At 38.5% G+C, this 16007-nt stretch overlaps 1 protein-coding gene across 2 annotated transcripts in view; it reads left to right on the top strand.

Annotated features, from left to right (window-relative positions):
- Nucleotides 1–5624: 5624 nt before the first annotated feature.
- The window catches only part of bsna (bassoon presynaptic cytomatrix protein a), a 120869-nt gene continuing 110486 nt past the window's right edge, over nt 5625–16007 (top strand). For both annotated transcript variants that reach the window (XM_038267556.1, XM_038267555.1), the window contains exon 1: nt 5625–5776. The gene's annotated coding sequence lies outside the window, so the exon portion shown is untranslated. The remainder of the gene's footprint in view (nt 5777–16007) is intronic.

Here is a 16007-nt window from a genome sequence, read left to right as displayed (position 1 = left end):
CACCTAAGGAGAATTTAGAGAAGCCAATTAACCTAACATTCATGTTTTTTTGGACGAAACCGGAGTCCCCGGAGAAAACCATAGCATGCACAGAGAGAACATGCAACAAACATGCAGAAAGACCCAGGCTGGGAATCAAACCCAGAACCTTTGTACTGTAAGGCAGCAGTGCTACCCACTGCGCCACTGAGCAGCCCCGCATGTCATAGCCATTACAGAAAAAAAAAAAAAAAACCTCCTAATCGAAGCAGGGAAACCTCTAAACCCTGCAGGACCACGGCCCACTAGGACCGACTTTGGGGATTCCTGGTTTAAAGCCTTAAAACATTTCATATAAAATATCTTTTCATCAGAGAATCCAAAAGTATCCATTCATTTTTTCCTGGTTTGACGAAGGCCAAACCAGTTAATGTTTGAGAAACAATTAATTACTCTTTTCCAAAATTTCTTGCGGGTTTTAACTTCAACCAGATGTGAAGGATCCTGGCAGCTTGGTAAGGTTGTGTTATCCTGGACATGGAGTTTGGTGTCTTCAGACTTTTTTGAGAGTTTTTCCTCAGTATTTAGTTGTTTGTCCATCACCACACACCTGGAAGTGGTTGGTGATTCCTGTTTCTGTTTGGAGAGACTAACTGATGCTGGTAATCTTTTGTGGATCAGGGGTGGGTTCAAATTGGGCTTCAATAAGGAGGAATCAACTGTAAAATTTGAATGTTCTGATAAACTTCTCCTTATTTTCTCTTTTTGATCACTTGAATGAGATGAATATTGAGATTGATAAGGTATCATCACAATAACGGGATTAAATGTTACAGTTTTAGACTTCTTTTCTTCCACCACCTTTTTGTTGGGACTGCTAGTCATTATTGTTCCCTTCTTAAGTGAACTGGTCAGTATTTTCACTTGTTGATTACCACAATCAGTTGGCTGTTGATCATTAGTCGTTGAGATGGTTGTTGATTCATCTTTCAGATCACCGGTCTCAGATGAGAATGGGGATGTTATAATAGGTAATTCTGTGTCTAAATCTGACTGAATAACCAAGTTCTTTTCAAGAGAGGGTGTCCCGCTGCACAAAGTTGATGAGTTCCTGCCAAATGAATCCACTGATGAACTGTCTTTCCATTGTCCAGGGTAGTCAGTGTCAGAACTATGATCAAGGCTATCCTCTTTGAATTTCATTAAATGTAAGATATTAATTGTCTGTCGATTATTTTTGTCCGAAGAGGAGCTTTTTTCTTCTGAACTGGAAATACATATATTAAGTGACTCAGAACTGGTACTGGTTATCTCGGATAATGATGTGGCTCTCCACTGTTGTGATGTTATGAATTTGTAAGTTCTCATTGCCTCATGGGCTTCAAGAACATAAGGGCTGCTGCTGTCAAAGTTAGACACATGGTCCATGGTAATAAAACTATGTTTAAGAGCAGCAGCTGAGGTAATACGTTCCTGTGGTGTAGGATTTAGCATTTGCTTTAGAAAATCTATGAAACTTAGTAAATCCTGCCTTTCAATGGGGTCTTGCGTTGCTGGACAGATTTCCAGCAGGTCGTCCAACGACTTCAGCTTCAGCACTTGACTAGACATCTTAATTCTATTTTTCCAAAAGGAAAAATTATTACTGTTGTGTGGTTCACCCAGCATTTTAAAAATTGCCGCCTTCGTTTCTTTAGGAGGATAATATTCAAACAGTTCATCTCCAAGGTAGAAATAGATCAAAGTGAGGGCTAGAGACCACAAATCCAAACAAGCATCTGGCTTGTCACACATAATTTCCTCCGGAGACATGTAAGGAAGACGGTTAACACAAATATTTTCCATTATTTCTATCTCCTTAGAGCAACCCATATCGATTAATTTCACTTTTAGAGAGGGGCGGCCTACCAGCATTATGTTGTCAGGGCTGATATCTCTATGTGCTATTCCATTACTATGTAGGAAGTGTAAAGCCACCAGTACCTGTTGAGCGATAACTCGAATGTTACACAAATGTAGTAAACCACCTACAATTTCCTCTGAAAAGATTTCCAAATTGATATCCAGTTTTTCAAACACAAAGCACCGGTTTGTTTTATAGTAAAACTCTTCATAAAACTTCACTATGTTGTAGTTGTCCGATCCAAGCACTTTGATTTTTTTCAAGACATTATTTTCCTCCTCGATAACCTCATTCTCTTTTACTAATTTTATTACAACAATCTCTCCAGTTTCTTGGTTTATGCACTTGGTAATTATTGTTTCTTCATTAAAGCATAAAATTTCTATCAAGAGGTATATGCTTGTTTCCGATTCAAAAACAAAATCTTTCCCTGCTGAGAACAATTCCTTCAAAATCCTGTTGTTATCAGATGTTGAGCTGGTTGTTAATTCATGTTTCAAATCGGAGGTCTCAGATGAACAGGGGGCTTCTATAGTAGCTGATTTTGTGTCTGAACTGCCTGAACATTCGCTGTAAGTTTCCCAGCCAGAACTGGTTATCTCAGATAATGATGTGGCTACCAAACTTTCTGATGTCTGTTTTTCCGCCTTCATCTCTGGCACTAATTTTATTAACAGTCTGTTCGGTGTCCTGATGTCCAAAGCACAGTCTTTCTTTAAAGGAATACTGTTTGTTTTTGAAGAATTTAAAATCACTCTTATTTTCTTACAACAACTCAGTGTGACCACCTCAGAATCTAGTCTGAACTAATGATATGCTCTGATGACACACCCATTTGATAGAATGCCTATGACGTCACAAACATTCCGAATGTGCTAAAAATAGTAACTGGGTGGGAGGGGTTGTATGTGTGGGCGTGTACAGGGGCGGATTTACCAGTAGGTAAAACTAGGCAGTTGCCTAGGGCCCCGAGTTCCTGGGGGGCCCCCTAAAACTCCTTTTACATGTATGGTTAAAACAGCTATTACTTATTTGTGAACAATCATTATGTTTTTGATAAAAATTATTTCGCTGAAATGCCATTAGAATGCTTAGAATATTAAGTGTGTCTCGGGGCCCCCCCTACAGTGTCCACTACATTGGTTCAGTCCATTTTTTGCGCATGGGCAGAAAGGTCCAAACACACGGCAGCAAACTATTTGAAAACAAACGGTGCGAAGAGAAGATACGAGCAGAGAGGGGGAGAAGAGAAAAGAAAGGAAAGGAAAGAAAGATGGAAAGAAGTTCCCCTAGCGGTGCTGAAAAGAGGAGAAAGAAGAATGAAAGTAGGAAGCTGCTTTCAAAGTTACCGAAAAGGAATGACTTCCCTCCGTTAGCGCTCCGCCCCGCTGACGTACGTCGTGCGGAGCGCTTGTCTTTCATGTAAATCAATGAGAGCTGTTCCACATCCACCGCTACTCCTCCGCACGTCTCCGTCCACGTACATCTTCTCCGTCCGTCACCGACAAAATACGGTGCCGAGCTATTTTTTGCTCCGCTCCGATCCGGCCAGGTCAAGATCCGCAATTGCAATCGCACCAAACAGGAAAAAGAACATCGAGAAACTCGATGTTATAGTAGCAACAGATCGGTAACTAGAAATTATAGCATAATTTTTATATATTAAATAATACGATGCAAACTATTGGTTATTCACCAACCAGGAAGCAGATTTCTCATCTCCATCAAAATATTTATTTTATAGGGGCTAAAAGTGTAATCAAATCCATTCAAAAGAAACTTCTCATTACAGGAATGGATTAAGAGAAGTGTAGAGAACAGACAAAGTTCATTCAAAAAAAGCAGTTTTAAATGATCCTAGTTATCCCCGTTACAAAAATCTACAAATATATATATATATTTGGGCAGAAACTGAACATATGCTGAAGGCTGATGGGGATTTTGTTAATACGTCATATTAAATTAAGTGTTCACAGGGTTTATACAGGAATGAGTGACTCTAATTTAATGCTATTAGAAATTATTTTAATGCCATCAACATGTACCATGTACACAAGTTATTAGTGTACATGATATATGAAGGAGCTGTAAGCAGAGTTCCATGACTCCTGTATGTATGTAAACAAACACACACACACGTACACTATATTGCCAAAAGTATTTGCTCACCCATCCAAATTATTGGAATCAGGTGTTCCAATCACTTCCATGGCCACAGGTGTATAAATTCAAGCACCTAGGCATGCAGACTGTTTTTACAAACATTTGTGAAAGAATGGGTCGCTCTCAGGAGCTCAGTGAATTCCAGCGTGGAACTGTGATAGGATGCCACCTGTGCAACAAATCCAGTCGTGAAATTTCCTCGCTCCTAAATATTCCACAGTCAACTGTCAGCTGTATTATAAGAAAATGGAAGTGTTTGGGAACGACAGCAACTCAGCCACGAAGAGGTAGGCCACGTAAACTGACGGAGCGGGGTCAGCGGATGCTGACGCGCATAGTGCGAAGAGGTCGCCAACTTTCTGCAGAGTCAATCACTACAGACCTCCAAACTTCATGTGGCCTTCAGATTAGCTCAAGAACAGTGCGCAGAGAGCTTCATGGAATGGGTTTCCATGGTCGAGCAGCTGCATCCAAGCCATACATCACCAAGTGCAATGCAAAGCGTCGGATGCGGTGGTGTAAAGCACGCCGCCACTGGACTCTAGAGCAGTGGAGACGCGTTCTCTGGAGTGACGAATCGCGCTTCTCCATCTGGCAATCTGATGGACGGGTCTGGGTTTGGCGGTTGCCAGGAGAACGGTACTTGTCTGACTGCATTGTGCCAAGTGTAAAGTTTGGTGGAGGGGGGATTATGGTGTGAGGTTGTTTTTCAGGAGCTGGGCTTGGCCCCTTAGTTCCAGTGAAAGGAACTCTGAATGCTTCAGCATACCAAGACATTTTGGACAATTCCATGCTCCCAACTTTGTGGGAACAGTTTGGAGCTGGCCCCTTCCTCTTCCAACATGACTGTGCACCAGTGCACAAAGCAAGGTCCATAAAGACATGGATGACAGAGTCTGGTGTGGATGAACTTGACTGGCCTGCACAGAGTCCTGACCTCAACCCGATAGAACACCTTTGGGATGAATTAGAGCGGAGACTGAGAGCCAGGCCTTCTCGTCCAACATCAGTGTGCGACCTCACAAATGCGCTTCTGGAAGAATGGTCAAAAATTCCCATAAACACACTCCTAAACCTTGTGGACAGCCTTCCCAGAAGAGTTGAAGCTGTTCTAGCTGCAAAGGGTGGACCGACGTCATATTGAACCCTATGGATTAGGAACGGGATGTCACTTAAGCTCATATGTGAGTCAAGGCAGGTGAGCAAATACTTTTGGCAATATAGTGTATATTTATATATTCTCTAGCTTTTTCTCCGCCTCGAGCTTCCTTTCCGAACATACGGCTTTATGATCAGTTTCACGCAAATTAATAGCGATATAGTACATCTGACGAAATCGTTTTTATAAACATTTTTATTAAAGAATCATAAATGCCACGATAAACATATTTAATTAATTTTAGTGCCAATTAAGGCCATGATTTAAAAAAAATTATGAATTGTAATTATTTTTAATGATCAGTGGACACCCTGGTTCATCTGGCGCATGCCCTCTACGATCTCCAAGGAACTCAGAGCGGAGCGGACGGGAGCCACAGCGTAGGATGTAGGCTTTGCTTTGTGCAGGCGGTCTGGAGCGCAGCGGGGCGGTGCGCTGACGGAGTATGTGGGATTTCGGGGTTCGGCTTCTTCACTGCGGGGAGCAGCAGCAGTAACCCATGAACAGCTGAAAACTCAGCGGTAACGCTGGCACCTGTTGAGGAGGATCCATCGTGTGGAGTTGAACAGCTAGTGAGTATTAAGCTGTCGAAGGGGATATTCCCCCTATATTGATAAGTATTTATTTACCTTTTTGAAGATGGGTCATTTTAAAGTAAGTTTCTAATTTCATTTGCTACAAACCATGAAAAATCAATTATTTAGGTGTTTTTTATGCTGAATTTCAGGAAAATCTCAGGCTTTTAAACGTTGTAAAATCATCCATAAGTTTTAGGTGTTTTAGTCCTTAATAATTTAAATTATACATTCAAAAAACATAAGGAAGTTATTACGAACATCTCACTCTGCTTTACAGCTTTGTATCAACATTGCTTTAATGTGTGTTATGCTACGTTCACACAGGACGCAGCAAAAGCAGCAAAATGGCGTCTGCTGCTTCCTTTTTGCTGCTTGTACCAGTTAGTTCTGACGCGCGGCTGAAGCAGCTTTGCTGCTCTGGCTGCGTGGTGCAAAAGTGGGTCTGACGCACGTTGGGCGGAGCTTCACTATCCTTTCTCTGCCTTGCAGCTATATTTGCTGTGATCAGTGGGAATAAAGTAGTTTTAATATGTTTTTAAGTGAGAACATACACCTGAAAACTTCATCAGTGCAGTCAGTTCATCCAGATTACAATCCTGCCTCCCAATGTTATTTCTGTCGGAGCCGCTCAGACCCCCACATACCGGCGGTGCGCCGACAGTAGGAATCCCTTCATCAGCAGCCTCTGGCCGGGTCGCCTCCTTGCGGTTCAACGCAGCAGCTGGTAGGTGTTTTTCATCTAAATAATTTGATCTGCAGGCACCAGAATAATAAAAGCGAACATATTCTTCCGGCAGATGTATGCATTTTAAGTTAATTTAGGCGTTAATAAACTGTTTCAGAGGAGTGATCAGAGCAGTCTGTGTCATCTGCGCTGTGTCTCTCTCCCAGCCAGCTCCCAGATCAGCTTCTCTGATTGGTTGACGCGGTGCATCGAGCAGCAAAAATTACATTTTTCCATCTCGAGCATCAACGCGTTTGCGGCGCGTCACGCGCGTCAGATGCTTAAACGCGCCCGACACGCTGCTTCAGCTGCTCAGACGCGCTGCGCCTGCTGCTCAAAACGCGCCATGGGACCTTTTGCTCGCTGCTTCTGTCGCGCCAGCTGCGTCCGGTGTAAAGTGCAGCTATTGTGTACAGCTGGGGAGTATGGGTCACATTAATTATAGATTAAATAATTTACTGTTCTGTAGTTTAAGCAATTGTCATATTTGTAACAACACTTCCTTTGACATGCACCTTTTATTTATTTATATATACACGCACACACACACATATATATATACACTATATTGCCAAAAGTATTTGCTCACCCATCCAAATTATTGGAATCAGGTGTTCCAATCACTTCCATGGCCACAGGTGTATAAATTCAAGCACCTAGGCATGCAGACTGTTTTTACAAACATTTGTGAAAGAATGGGTCGCTCTCAGGAGCTCAGTGAATTCCAGCGTGGAACTGTGATAGGATGCCACCTGTGCAACAAATCCAGTCGTGAAATTTCCTCGCTCCTAAATATTCCACAGTCAACTGTCAGCTGTATTATAAGAAAATGGAAGTGTTTGGGAACGACAGCAACTCAGCCACGAAGTGGTAGGCCACGTAAACTGACGGAGCGGGGTCAGCGGATGCTGACGCGCATAGTGCGAAGAGGTCGCCAACTTTCTGCAGAGTCAATCACTACAGACCTCCAAACTTCATGTGGCCTTCAGATTAGCTCAAGAACAGTGCGCAGAGAGCTTCATGGAATGGGTTTCCATGGTCGAGCAGCTGCATCCAAGCCATACATCACCAAGTGCAATGCAAAGCGTCGGATGCGGTGGTGTAAAGCACGCCGCCACTGGACTCTAGAGCAGTGGAGACGCGTTCTCTGGAGTGACGAATCGCGCTTCTCCATCTGGCAATCTGATGGACGGGTCTGGGTTTGGCGGTTGCCAGGAGAACGGTACTTGTCTGACTGCATTGTGCCAAGTGTAAAGTTTGTTGGAGGGGGGATTATGGTGTGGGGTTGTTTTTCAGGAGCTGGGCTTGGCCCCTTAGTTCCAGTGAAAGGAACTCTGAATGCTTCAGCATCCCAAGACATTTTGGACAATTCCATGCTCCCAACTTTGTGGGAACAGTTTGGAGCTGGCCCCTTCCTCTTCCAACATGACTGTGCACCAGTGCACAAAGCAAGGTCCATAAAGACATGGATGACAGAGTCTGGTGTGGATGAACTTGACTGGCCTGCACAGAGTCCTGACCTCAACCCGATAGAACACCTTTGGGATGAATTAGAGCGGAGACTGAGAGCCAGGCCTTCTCGTCCAACATCAGTGTGCAACCTCACAAATGCGCTTCTGGAAGAATGGTCAAAAATTCCCATAAACACACTCCTAAACCTTGTGGACAGCCTTCCCAGAAGAGTTGAAGCTGTTCTAGCTGCAAAGGGTGGACCGACGTCATATTGAACCCTATGGATTAGGAACGGGATGTCACTTAAGCTCATATGTGAGTCAAGGCAGGTGAGCAAATACTTTTGGCAATATAGTGTATATATATATATATATATATATGTGTATATGTATATATATATATATATATATATGAAAGAGAGATTCTTTTCTCCGAGTTACAGTGACATAGACAAACTTGAAGATACATGACATCCTCAAATTTCTATTCTATTAACATTTCTGTATCTGTATAATGGGTCTGTTCTATATGTTGTCTTCTCAATTCATAGGGCCCCGTGCCTGTCTTTGCCTAGGGCCCCAAATTTCCTAAATCCGCCCCTGGGCGTGTATATATAAGTATGTATGTATATGTATGTATGCATGTATGTATGTATGTGTAGGTATCAGAGATGGGAACTCGAGTTTGTGACTCGTACTCGAGTCGCACTTAAGTCGCATATTTAATGACTTCAGACTCGACTTAGACTTGCATTTGAAGGACTTCACTATGTGACATATATGCCCGCGTGCCCGTGCCCATGCATGCATGATCGACAAGCCAAGCTTTAAAAACTTCATGGCAGTCGTAGAGGAGAAAAAAATATGTTGTGAATAATGTTTTGAATTGGCAATAAATAAACTGAATTGAATTTAAAATACTGCCCGCCAAGTTGGTTCTGTGTGTTCCAGGGCATTAAGTTACAAAAAGTTATTGCCACAATGTTTCTTTTATGAAAGAATTGTTATTGTCCTGGTATTTATTTAGGGATTTTCTTTATCTGTTGTAGTTCCTAACTTCATATGTATTAATAAAAAGCAGGATTGTGATTGTTTTTTTTCCCACAGCCCTCATTTTCACTTAAAAATAAAAGAGCAGACATTTACTCCTAAAACTAGAAAAAGTTATAACTACAAATGTCATTTAAATACTGTAAGAAAATTGTTGTTTTTGAAACAAAAAAATAAAGATGCAAAATTTAACTGGAAAAAAAATTGCATGTGTGCTTTTTTAAATTGTATTTTTCATTTACCATTTCAAGATAATGATCATTCCATAGGATATAATAATAACCTTTAAGCTATACCGTCTCAGTGACGGAGATGAAAACACAAGGAGAAACACGCAAATTATTGCACTTATTTTAATTAATCGAGTGATTAGAATTTATTGTGCGATTAATTGATAATTGTGACAGGCCTTCTCAAGACTTAAGACTTGACTTGGACTTGCAAAAAATGACTTGTGAACATGTCTGGTAGGTATGTATGTATATGTATATATTTATATATATATATATATATATATATATATATATATATATATATATATATATATATATATATATATATATATATATATACACATACATACATGTATGTATATGTATGTATGTGTGTGTGTGTGTGTGGCCATGTCTTTAATACCTGGTGGGGACAATTTCCTAGGAATATGCCACATTTTGGGGACTCATAGGTTCTTGTGGGGACCAACAACTGGTCCCCATAAGGAAAGTTTCTCTTCTTGGGGTGAGGGTTAGGTTTAGGACTAAGGTGTGCATTGAGTTTAGGTTAAGTTTAGGGATAGGTATGTGTCGGTAATGGTTAGGGTTAGGGCAATGGTCACGGTTAGGCCATATAAATTAGTGGGAAATGAATGGAAGTCAATGGAAGGTCCCCACAAGGATATTGTGACACAACGTGTGTGTGTGTGTGTGTGTGTGAGTGAGATAAGACTTGAAAACGAAAAATAAAAGGTTTCAACATGCACTGTAGGTTACAAACAAAGCAAAGAATGACTCACAGTATACAGTTTGGTTCTTCTACATGTTTTAGTTGTTCTGCTAATAGTGGCTCTGTTTATACAGTATTATTTCTAATAGTTGTGGTTACAGTCAGTCTAACTAGCTATTTTCTTTGTTAGTATATTTGCAAGGATGAACAGGAGACATGAAGATGTGTAATAATGAGAGAATAAAAGGAAGGAGCATCCTATGTTCATCTCTTTTCCTTTTTGGTGCCACGAGGCTTCTAAATAAGAAATTAAAGTCACAGTGAACTCTGCTTTGAGGAACTTCGACTCTCCTGCACTCATCACAAGAGCTGCATGAATCATATTCAGCTATTTCTGACGGCACTAGCTGATGGCATACAATTGCATCTAATTAATTGTTTTGCGCTCCAGTCTTCTAATCTGTAAAGCAGTCAATTTGCCACTGCAGTGAATCAAGCAATTGGCAGCTAATTAAATCTTTTTATTTTGCTTTCCTTGCCGGGTTTCTCTTCCTGGTCTGCCTTTAATACAAATAAATTATGTTTTTTCCTCTTATATTTCTAACATTTTGGTTACCAAGTTTCAGAAAATGCAGAAAAAATGCCTACTATGGTTGACATGCAAAACATTTAACCAACTTGACTATGGGCCGGATCTATCAAAGGTTTGCGTGTATTAAAACGTGAGCTATTTCACTGCGCACGCTAAAAAATGTACAAACTGATCTATCTACAGCGTGCTAAAAGGATTTGGTCTTTAAAACGTGCTAAATAGCGCCTCTTATCCATTTAGTACTTTTTCTGCAATGAATATGCAATATGGGGCGTTTACACGCTAAAGTGCGTCTTGTGGGAGGAGAACATGTAAATATATTAATTTAGCACTCGCAAAGTGATTTATCAAACCTGAACGCAATTTTGCTAACGTTATCTGACTCTATATTTAACACGTTTCAAAAGAAGGTGCAAATGGTCTGTATGCGTAATTGCGCACACATGGCAGCGGTTATTGTCGCAAGAAGGAGACATCGAAATGAAGCAAGGAGACGCAGAGAACGCATTTTTTCACTCCATTTGAATATTTTTGCAATGAACGAGGAAACGATCATCAAAACATATCGTTTATCCAGCATTGCCATTTTGGAGCTGTTGGGGGAACTCCGAATGGATTTGGAGCCAGCCACAAGGAGGACCCACGCAATACCAGATATCACAAAACTCCTTGCAACATTGCACTTTTTTGCATCTGGGTCATTCCAGCGTACGGTTGCAGCGAGAGCTGGGATCTCCCAATCTCGTTTTTTCAGAAGTGCTGTCCGACGGGGTCAGGGTTCTCCCCCTGCGCCTGTGGAGCAACGTACCAAATGCTGCGGGGATCTCATCCACAGTCACAGGCCAATACAAAACACCTGTTTTTTTTTTTTTTTTTTTTTTTACTGCAGCACATACCACCTTAGGGAATAAAGGTTGCCAATTTATATATATATATATATATATATATATATATATATATATATATATATATATATATATTTATTTATTTACTTATTTATTTTTTTTTGTTGGGGGTCACTGTAAGATTTAAATTTCCTAATGCACTTGTTTGTACAGACTACAAACTACTTTGCCGCAAACCACAAAACGCGCAAAACCATCATTTAAATAGGGCGTCTCCAACAGTTTTGCACCTGCCACCAGTTACGCAATCACTCTTGTTAAATCACCCGCAAACCATGGTTCAGCCCCTCGCGCAAAATTCCAGTTTGCGAGCGCAAATTACTGCACGCAAAATTGGATCTTGATAAATCCGGCCCTATGACTTCTTTAAGTAGACAGCAAAATATTCCCAATTTATTGATTTTGAACACAGTTTTGTATTTTATTTGGGTTCAAAATAGACTTTAAGTAGGTAATTAATTATTTCTGAGACAATCTCCAGTATATTTAAAATAGCAAAGGTTCTAGTCATCAAGATATCAGAATTGCAGGATTCCCAATGATAAATGGAAATACTGTTTATCACTCTTAATATTCTAAACAAAGTTAGCTCATTTTATAAGGTTTATCATAATCAAACCTAGTGCATGTAGTTGTGTTTATTAAATATATTAACTGTAACTTTCAAGACCAGTGTTTCAGCTTTCTGTTTAATATGTATATTTCAAAAATATGTTAGAATGCATTCAGATAATTTCTTCTTGCATTTTTTTGTTTGAATTCATTATTTTGTTAATTATTTAGGGGTTTTAATTAATAATAATATAATAATATATTAATGATATTTAATTAATATTAATAGATTTTAAATTAGTGGACATTTTAAGGCTATTCTGTTAATTTTGTGAATGAAAACAAGTATTTCAATAAACTTAAGCTTTATCAGGTAATCTACTAGCTCTGCCGTAGTCTATGTTTGCCACAGTTTTTTTACAAATATATTAAGTGTCTATTTTATCACAAAGATACATACAAATTTTTGAATCATATAGACATAAATAAATTTGCCAATTCTGTTAACAAAACCTGTGTCGAACGATATTAATCACCAATGTCTTATGGTATGTGTTAAGCTTTATATTATGTGTATGTATGTTTTAAAAGTATTTATTTGATTTTATTTACCAAAAAAATAACATAAAATGAGACCAGTTGTAAATATAATTTTAAAATCAATTTTATCATGCATTTCTTAGTGATATGATTTTAAAAACAAAAATACAATGACTGACCTATGTTTTTAAATATGAATGGATTAAATCCTTACTTGTTGCATCAAGGCAATAAAATATTTTAAAATTTAGGTCTTTTCGTTGTTGCTTTAATCTCTTCATTTGATTTGTTTCTGGGTTTTAAATCCTCTTATTGGTTTGAACATTTTCTTATATGTTTTGGATGTGTGTCTGTGTGTTTTGACCACAGCACTGACACTGACTGGGCAGATGGAGCTGACCTTCAGGTTAATGAATGTTGGAATGGAAGCTTAGACCTGCATCTTTTTGTCTGGGCAGGAGACTGAATACAGAGGTGCGAGCAGAGATAGACAGCAAGCAGAGGTGTGATTGAGGGAAGACCGCTGTATGTTTGAGTAGAGCTGAGGTTCATACAGCACGCTGAAGATGAACGGGTAGAATCACATTCAGTCTGGAAATGTGCATGAGCTCTGATAAGTTCACATTACACTCATTCTGGTTTTGTATTTTCAGAATTTTTAACAGAAGTTAAAAGAGGTTGTTTCAGTATCCTCCAGAAAGGGAGTGTAAAAACAGTGCAGAAGTTTCAACTCACACTGTGAAAATTGAATACCACACTTTTAATAAGTCACTACATCTAAAGTCAAATATAGACCTTAGATTTAGGAAAAAACTAGGAGAAAAAGAAGTTATAGCTGGAATCCCAGAGACGACATTGAGCAAGAAAACTTTGCAGAGCAGATCTTTTTTTCTTACTGCGTAAAGCAACTAGTGTTGGAAACAGGCAGTTACTTTGTGCTGAGTCATTTGTTTCAGTTTATTTAAATGATTTGTTGTAAAGATTTCTCCACCAAATCAAGTAGTTTATGCATTTAATTTGGCTTTAAAGTTTAAACAGGCATTGATCATGGTTTCATTCTTATTTTGTGTGCTATTTATAGAAATGTAGTCCTCTGTGATATTCCATTATTTTTCTACTTTCACCCAAACACCCTTTTGTACTGGACCAGTGATGCACCTTCTTTTGAGGCTAAACAGCTATGTGACTACTAATAGGAAACACTGCAGGGGTAAGCTTAATTATACCCAAAAGAGGCGGTGACTGAGCGACATCTGAACTGGACCTATGGTGAAGTGTTTGGTCGGGTTGATGATTTAATTCGTCTGAAATCTACGACTGCCTGTTCTATGATTTTTGATAGATTTTTCTGGTGAGCTAAATTAATTAAAAGGGTCTAGGAAAATATGACATGGAAGTCATGCTTTTGAATTATTTCTCTCAGGAAAGTATTTAAAGTTTAGCAAAGACCAAAATCAGTGTTTTGTATTGGCCCTGACCCTTTCAAAATTTTTATAAACTGACAAACTAATTTAAAAAATTCTTAAATTGCAGTCATGAAAAGAAAGAAGAAAGCCTTTAAGACTGACTCAGATTCCCAACATTTCTCCAACAAAATCGAATTTTTCTGAACTCCATGACCTGATAATTTTACATATCCAGTGAGCTAATAAGGCCCCTTCTTCACCAACACATAGCCTTAGGATGGAAAGTGCAGAATTCAACCACATATATGTTTTGATTCATAGGAATCAAAATAAGATTAAAATATTTCCAAAAGGCCCCAAGAGTATCCATGTATGACTTTTTTATTTTTATTTATTTATTTTATTTTTTAGTTTCCAGGAAGTACCCCTTCTCTTTATTAGACTCAACAGAAAAAGGCCTGTTGTGTGCATGAAAAAAATGCATGCATACAACAGGCGCAGAAAGGCTGGAGCTACATTAAGGGGTTATTTTCACTGACAATATATAAATCTATGGTTATGAAACCACAGATTTATATATTGTCTCTCATCATTTTATTAATTCTGTCCTAGTATTTTATTGACAAGCTAGAGACAGTACTGGGGTGACATTTACATGGCCTTGGTTTAAGTGTATAGTTTTCAACAACTCAGTTTCAGCTTATATGGATCAAAACTCTCATACTTGCATAAACAAACCATAAAAGATCAATATTCAAAGTCAGCAAGAAGAAAAAATATATATATAATTTTTGTGCATAAATCAGTGGGGCAGCTTTAAAAAGCCCTGCAAAGTAAGCAGTCCTCTTACCCTGTCCAGTGAGTTTTCCATTGCACAGGCAGAATTAAGTCTTCAAGTGTAAATAAAAGAAAACTGAACTGCATCATTTGGGTTATTTAACGTCTTAAGCTTTTATTATGCTAAGAGTTTTAGGTTCTTTGAATCTCCCATTGGAGAGATTCTTAAGGTTATGAGTGTTTTACACATTCTAGTTCAAAGCACATGATCTCCATACTATGGAAGTAAATCTGTGTCGCTGGGATTTGAATAAAAAATGCCACTGAAATTTAAATGTTGTATGTTTGTTCTTACTGTTTCAGTGTTAAAATATATTCAGAACACATTTTTGACCTAAAAAAATTTCATTGTCATTATTTCTACACAGTTGAAATTTCATTTCTAATTCTTTCTTTATATCTACTTTGGTTATTTGAACTAACTTTTTAAGATATTTTCTAGTGTATTTCATGTTGGTATAGAAGTTTCAAATAAGTGATTTTATTATCCAGGTCAGGAGATAGTAATGTGAATCAATTTTCACATTGACCTAGGTTGGTTTGTTAACCTTTTATTTTTGTAAATTAAATTATTTATTTAAACTGATTTGCTTGAGAGAGAAAAAAGAGCAGGAAAAAGATAATTGCTTCATAGAACAACAGGTAATGTATTTTCTAATAACTAATATGCATTAAAATTATCTCAACTACAATTTTCAGTTAAATTGGGTAATATTGTCTAAACCCCTGTATTACATACAATTTTTGTTTGTTGGGCTTTCTCTTTTTTTTTCTCTGATGATAAAAATGAAATATGAAATCAAATTCAAGCAACTCTGAAAAACCTCCTGCTCTTAAATACTATTTATTAGAATCATAAACCAATGTTCATTATAATATAAAATGAGAATAATATAAAATATATAGACTATTACTTGAAATCGTCCGTGGATAATGTGGCATCGAGCATTCTCCATAATCACTGTTTTTTCTCAGTTATATATTTAATAAGTAAAACATGCAAATAATGTTATTGATGGTCCTAGTCCCTATATTTAGCCCCCCAGTTACAAAAAGCACTCAAATGTTTAACCAATCTCCAGCTTTAACCACATAAGTAAAATTGAGTATTCTGCACCTCTTTGCAATTGATTACATTTAGAAGTGAGGAACTGCTTGGATTTAAAAACTGCTGACTCCTTTCTCTTTGCTTTTTGCTCTCTCCATCTCCTTCCCTCGTCCCATCA

Source organism: Cyprinodon tularosa, unplaced genomic scaffold (assembly GCF_016077235.1).
Source record: "Cyprinodon tularosa strain WSP-4 unplaced genomic scaffold, ASM1607723v1 ctg677, whole genome shotgun sequence".
NCBI classification, from domain to species: Eukaryota; Metazoa; Chordata; class Actinopteri; order Cyprinodontiformes; family Cyprinodontidae; genus Cyprinodon; species Cyprinodon tularosa.
Note: the sequence above shows the minus strand (reverse complement) of the source record. Positions and strands in the feature narration are given on the sequence as shown.